The following is an 8983-nucleotide window of genomic DNA, read 5'->3' as shown; positions in this document are numbered from 1 at the left end:
AATAGATTACATTAACAACACGTTACCTTTCTAATAATGTATAAATAGATTACATTAACAACACGTTACCTTTCTAATAATGTATAAATAGATTACATTAACAACACGTTACCTTTTCTAATAATGTATAAATAGATTACATTAACAACACGTTACCTTTTCTAATAATAATAATGTATAAATAGATTACATTAACAACACGTTACCTTTTCTAATAATGTATAAATAGATTACATTAACAACACGTTACCTTTTCTAATAATGTATAAATAGATTACATTAACAACACGTTACCTTTTCTAATAATGTATAAATAGATTACATTAACAACACGTTACCTTTTCTAATAATGTATAAATAGATTACATTAACAACACGTTACCTTTTCTAATAATGTATAAATAGATTACATTAACAACACGTTACCTTTCTAATAATGTATAAATAGATTACATTAACAACACGTTACCTTTTCTAATAATGTATAAATAGATTACATTAACAACACGTTACCTTTCTAATAATGTATAAATAGATTACATTAACAACACGTTACCTTTTCTAATAATGTATAAATAGATTACATTAACAACACGTTACCTTTTCTAATAATGTATAAATAGATTACATTAACAACACGTTACCTTTTCTAATAATGTATAAATAGATTACATTAACAACACGTTACCTTTTCTAATAATGTATAAATAGATTACGTTACCTTTTCTAATAATGTATAAATAGATTACATTAACAACACGTTACCTTTTCTAATAATGTATAAATATATTACATTGTTAACAACACGTTACCTTTTCTAATAATGTATAAATAGATTACATTAACAACACGTTACCTTTCTAATAATGTATAAATAGATTACATTAACAACACGTTACCTTTTCTAATAATGTATAAATAGATTACATTAACAACACGTTACCTTTTCTAATAATGTATAAATAGATTACATTAACAACACGTTACCTTTTCTAATAATGTATAAATAGATTACATTAACAACACGTTACCTTTTCTAATAATGTATAAATAGATTACATTAACAACACGTTACCTTTTCTAATAATGTATAAATAGATTACATTAACAACACGTTACCTTTTCTAATAATGTATAAATAGATTACATTAACAACACGTTACCTTTTCTAATAATGTATAAATAGATTACATTAACAACACGTTACCTTTTCTAATAATGTATAAATAGATTACATTAACAACACGTTACCTTTTCTAATAATGTATAAATAGATTACATTAACAACACGTTACCTTTTCTAATAATGTATAAATAGATTACATTAACAACACGTTACCTTTTCTAATAATGTATAAATAGATTACATTAACAACACGTTACCTTTCTAATAATGTATAAATAGATTACATTAACAACACGTTACCTTTTCTAATAATGTATAAATATATTACATTAACAACACGTTACCTTTTCTAATAATGTATAAATAGATTACATTAACAACACGTTACCTTTTCTAATAATGTATAAATAGATTACATTAACAACACGTTACCTTTTCTAATAATGTATAAATAGATTACATAAACATCACATTACCTTTTCTAATAATGTAAAAGTAAATTACATTAACAACACGTTACCTTTAATAATAATGTATAAATAGATTACATTAACAACACGTTACCTTTTCTAATAATGTATAAATAGATTACATTAACAAAACGTTACCTTTTCTATTAATGTATAAATAGATTACATTAACAACACGTTACCTTTCTAATAATGTATAAATAGATTACATTAACAACACGTTACCTTTTCTAATAATGTATAAATAGATTACATTAACAACACGTTACCTTTCTAATAATGTATAAATAGATTACATTAACAACAACACGTTACCTTTTCTAATAATGTATAAATAGATTACATTAACAACACGTTACCTTTTCTAATAATGTATAAATAGATTACATTAACAACACGTTACCTTTTCTAATAATGTATAAATAGATTACATTAACAACACGTTACCTTTTCTAATAATGTATAAATAGATTACATTAACAACACGTTACCTTTTCTAATAATGTATAAATAGATTACATTAACAACACGTTACCTTTTCTAATAATGTATAAATAGATTACATTAACAACACGTTACCTTTTCTAATAATGTATAAATAGATTACATTAACAACACGTTACCTTTTCTAATAATGTATAAATAGATTACATTAACAACACGTTACCTTTTCTAATAATGTATAAATAGATTACATTAACAACACGTTACCTTTTCTAATAATGTATAAATAGATTACATTAACAACACGTTACCTTTTCTAATAATGTATAAATAGATTACATTAACAACACGTTACCTTTTCTAATAATGTATAAATAGATTACATTAACAACACGTTACCTTTTCTAATAATGTATAAATAGATTACATTAACAACACGTTACCTTTTCTAATAATGTATAAATTACATTACAACAACACGTTACCTTTCTAATAATGTATAAATAGATTACATTAACAACACGTTACCTTTTCTAATAATGTATAAATAGATTACATTAACAACACGTTACCTTTTCTAATAATGTATAAATAGATTACATTAACAACACGTTACCTTTTCTAATAATGTATAAATAGATTACATTAACAACACGTTACCTTTTCTAATAATGTATAAATAGATTACATTAACAACACGTTACCTTTTCTAATAATGTATAAATAGATTACATTAACAACACGTTACCTTTTCTAATAATGTATAAATAGATTACATTAACAACACGTTACCTTTTCTAATAATGTATAAATAGATTACATTAACAACACGTTACCTTTTCTAATAATGTATAAATAGATTACATTAACAACACGTTACCTTTTCTAATAATGTATAAATAGATTACATTAACAACACGTTACCTTTTCTAATAATGTATAAATAGATTACATTAACAACACGTTACCTTTCTAATAATGTATAAATAGATTACATTAACAACACGTTACCTTTCTAATAATGTATAAATAGATTACATTAACAACACGTTACCTTTTCTAATAATGTATAAATAGATTACATTAACAACACGTTACCTTTCTAATAATGTATAAATAGATTACATTAACAACACGTTACCTTTTCTAATAATGTATAAATAGATTACATTAACAACACGTTACCTTTTCTAATAATGTATAAATAGATTACATTAACAACACGTTACCTTTTCTAATAATGTATAAATAGATTACATTAACAACACGTTACCTTTTCTAATAATGTATAAATAGATTACATTAACAACACGTTACCTTTTCTAATAATGTATAAATAGATTACATTAACAACACGTTACCTTTTCTAATAATGTATAAATAGATTACATTAACAACACGTTACCTTTTCTAATAATGTATAAATAGATTACATTAACAACACGTTACCTTTTCTAATAATGTATAAATAGATTACATTAACAACACGTTACCTTTTCTAATAATGTATAAATAGATTACATTAACAACACGTTACCTTTTCTAATAATGTATAAATAGATTACATTAACAACACGTTACCTTTTCTAATAATGTATAAATAGATTACATTAACAACACGTTACCTTTTCTAATAATGTATAAATAGATTACATATTATTAACACGTTACCTTTTCTAATAATGTATAAATAGATTACATTAACAACACGTTACCTTTTCTAATAATGTATAAATAGATTACATTAACAACACGTTACCTTTTCTAATAATGTATAAATAGATTACATTAACAACACGTTACCTTTTCTAATAATGTATAAATATATTACATTGTTAACAACACGTTACCTTTTCTAATAATGTATAAATAGATTACATTAACAACACGTTACCTTTCTAATAATGTATAAATAGATTACATTAACAACACGTTACCTTTTCTAATAATGTATAAATAGATTACATTAACAACACGTTACCTTTTCTAATAATGTATAAATAGATTACATTAACAACACGTTACCTTTTCTAATAATGTATAAATAGATTACATTAACAACACGTTACCTTTTCTAATAATGTATAAATACATTACATTAACAACACGTTACCTTTTCTAATAATGTATAAATAGATTACATTAACAACACGTTACCTTTTCTAATAATGTATAAATAGATTACATTAACAACACGTTACCTTTCTAATAATGTATAAATAGATTACATTAACAACACGTTACCTTTACTAATAATGTATAAATAGATTACATTAACAACACGTTACCTTTTCTAATAATGTATAAATAGATTACATTAACAACACGTTACCTTTTCTAATAATGTATAAATAGATTACATTAACAACACGTTACCTTTTCTAATAATGTATAAATAGATTACATTAACAACACGTTACCTTTTCTAATAATGTATAAATAGATTACATTAACAACACGTTACCTTTTCTAATAATGTATAAATAGATTACATTAACAACACGTTACCTTTTCTAATAATGTATAAATAGATTACATTAACAACACGTTACCTTTCTAATAATGTATAAATAGATTACATTAACAACACGTTACCTTTTCTAATAATGTATAAATAGATTACATTAACAACACGTTACCTTTTCTAATAATGTATAAATACATTAACAACACGTTACCTTTTCTAATAATGTATAAATAGATTACATTAACAACACGTTACCTTTCTAATAATGTATAAATAGATTACATTAACAACACGTTACCTTTCTAATAATGTATAAATAGATTACATTAACAACACGTTACCTTTCTAATAATGTATAAATAGATTACATTAACAACACGTTACCTTTTCTAATAATGTATAAATAGATTACATTAACAACACGTTACCTTTTCTAATGATGTATAAATAGATTACATTACAACACGTTTCCTTTTTTAATAATGTATAAATAGATTACATTAACAACACGTTTACCTTTCTAATAATGTATAAATAGATTACATTAACAACACGTTACCTTTTCTAATAATGTATAAATAGATTACATTAACAACACGTTACCTTTTCTAATAATGTATAAATAGATTACATTAACAACACGTTACCTTTCTAATAATGTATAAATATATTACATTGTTAACAACACGTTACCTTTTCTAATAATGTATAAATAGATTACATTAACAACACGTTACCTTTTCTAATAATGTATAAATAGATTACATTAACAACACGTTACCTTTTCTAATAATGTATAAATAGATTACATTAACAACACGTTACCTTTTCTAATAATGTATAAATAGATTACATTAACAACACGTTACCTTTCTAATAATGTATAAATAGATTACATTAACAACACGTTACCTTTTCTAATAATGTATAAATAGATTACATTAACAACACGTTACCTTTTCTAATAATGTATAAATAGATTACATTAACAACACGTTACCTTTTCTAATAATGTATAAATAGATTACATTAACAACACGTTACCTTTTCTAATAATGTATAAATAGATTACATTAACAACACGTTACCTTTTCTAATAATGTATAAATAGATTACATTAACAACACGTTACCTTTCTAACAATGTATAAATAGATTACATTAACAACACGTTACCTTTTCTAATAATGTATAAATAGATTACATTAACAACACGTTACCTTTTCTAATAATGTATAAATAGATTACATTAACAACACGTTACCTTTTCTAATAATGTATAAATAGATTACATTAACAACACGTTACCTTTTCTAATAATGTATAAATAGATTACATTAACAACACGTTACCTTTTCTAATAATGTATAAATAGATTACATTAACAACACGTTACCTTTTCTAATAATGTATAAATATATTACATTGTTAACAACACGTTACCTTTTCTAATAATGTATAAATAGATTACATTAACAACACGTTACCTTTCTTAATAATGCATAAATAGATTACATTAACAACACGTTACCTTTTCTAATAATGTATAAATAGATTACATTAACAACACGTTACCTTTTCTAATAATGTATAAATAGATTACATTAACAACACGTTACCTTTTCTAATAATGTATAAATAGATTACATTAACAACACGTTACCTTTTCTAATAATGTATAATATATTACATTAACAACACGTTACCTTTCTAATAATGTATAAATATATTACATTAACAACACGTTACCTTTCTAATAATGTATAAATAGATTACAATTGTAACAACACGTTACCTTTTCTAATAATGTATAAATAGATTACATTAACAACACGTTACCTTTTCTAATAATGTATAAATAGATTACATTAACAACACGTTACCTTTTCTAATAATGTATAAATAGATTACATTAACAACACGTTACCTTTTCTAATAATGTATAAATAGATTACATTAACAACACGTTACCTTTTCTAATAATGTATAAATAGATTACATTAACAACACGTTACCTTTTCTAATAATGTATAAATAGATTACATTAACAACACGTTACCTTTCTAATAATGTATAAATAGATTACATTAACAACACGTTACCTTTCTAATAATGTATAAATAGATTACATTAACAACACGTTACCTTTTCTAATAATGTATAAATAGATTACATTAACAACACGTTACCTTTTCTAATAATGTATAAATAGATTACATTAACAACACGTTACCTTTTCTAATAATGTATAAATAGATTACATTAACAACACGTTACCTTTTCTAATAATGTATAAATAGATTACATTAACAACACGTTACCTTTTCTAATAATGTATAAATAGATTACATTAACAACACGTTACCTTTTCTAATAATGTATAAATAGATTACATTAACAACACGTTACCTTTTCTAATAATGTATAAATAGATTACATTAACAACACGTTACAACTTTTTTCTAATAATGTATAAATAGATTACATTAACAACACGTTACCTTTTCTAATAATGTATAAATAGATTACATTAACAACACGTTACCTTTTCTAATAATGTATAAATATATTACATTGTTAACAACACGTTACCTTTTCTAATAATGTATAAATAGATTACATTAACAACACGTTACCTTTCTAATAATGTATAAATAGATTACATTAACAACACGTTACCTTTTCTAATAATGTATAAATAGATTACATTAACAACACGTTACCTTTTCTAATAATGTATAAATAGATTACATTAACAACACGTTACCTTTCTAATAATGTATAAATAGATTACATTAACAACACGTTACCTTTCTAATAATGTATAAATAGATTACATTAACAACACGTTACCTTTTCTAATAATGTATAAATAGATTACATTAACAACACGTTACCTTTTCTAATAATGTATAAATAGATTACATTAACAACACGTTACCTTTTAATAATAATGTATAAATAGATTACATTAACAACACGTTACCTTTTCTAATAATGTATAAATATTACATTAACAACACGTTACCTTTCTAATAATGTATAAATAGATTACATTAACAACACGTTACCTTTTCTAATAATGTATAAATAGATTACATTAACAACACGTTACCTTTTCTAATAATGTATAAATAGATTACATTAACAACACGTTACCTTTTCTAATAATGTATAAATAGATTACATTGTTAACAACACGTTACCTTTTCTAATAATGTATAAATAGATTACATTAACAACACGTTACCTTTTCTAATAATGTATAAATAGATTACATTAACAACACGTTACCTTTTCTAATAATGTATAAATAGATTACATTAACAACACGTTACCTTTTCTAATAATGTATAAATAGATTACATTAACAACACGTTACCTTTCTTAAAAATGTATAAATAGATTACATTAACAACACGTTACCTTTTCTAATAATGTATAAATAGATTACATTAACAACACGTTACCTTTTCTAATAATGTATAAATAGATTACATTAACAACACGTTACCTTTTCTAATAATGTATAAATAGATTACATTAACAACACGTTACCTTTTCTAATAATGTATAAATAGATTACATTAACAACACGTTACCTTTTCTAATAATGTATAAATAGATTACATTAACAACACGTTACCTTTTCTAATAATGTATAAATAGATTACATTAACAACACGTTACCTTTTCTAATAATGTATAAATAGATTACATTAACAACACGTTACCTTTCTAATAATGTATAAATAGATTACATTAACAACACGTTACCTTTCTAATAATGTATAAATAGATTACATTAACAACACGTTACCTTTTCTAATAATGTATAAATAGATTACATTAACAACACGTTACCTTTCTAATAATGTATAAATAGATTACATTAACAACACGTTACCTTTTCTAATAATGTATAAATAGATTACATTAACAACACGTTACCTTTTCTAATAATGTATAAATATATTACATTAACAACACGTTACCTTTTCTAATAATGTATAAATAGATTACATTAACAACACGTTACCTTTTCTAATAATGTATAAATAGATTACATTAACAACACGTTACCTTTTCTAATAATGTATAAATAGATTACATTAACAACACGTTACCTTTTCTAATAATGTATAAATATGTTACATTAACAACACGTTACCTTTTCTAATAATGTATTACATTAACAACACGTTACCTTTTCTAATAATGTATAAATAGATTACATTAACAACACGTTACCTTTTCTAATAATGTATAAATAGATTACATTAACAACACGTTACCTTTTCTAATAATGTATAAATAGATTACATTAACAACACGTTACCTTTTCTAATAATGTATAAATATATTACATTAACAACACGTTACCTTTCCTAATAATGTATAAATAGATTACATTAACAACACGTTACCTTTTCTAATAATGTATAAATAGATTACATTAACAACACGTTACCTTTTC

Source organism: Tachypleus tridentatus, chromosome 7, assembly GCF_004210375.1.
Source record: "Tachypleus tridentatus isolate NWPU-2018 chromosome 7, ASM421037v1, whole genome shotgun sequence".
NCBI lineage: Eukaryota > Metazoa > Arthropoda > Merostomata > Xiphosura > Limulidae > Tachypleus > Tachypleus tridentatus.
Note: the sequence above shows the minus strand (reverse complement) of the source record.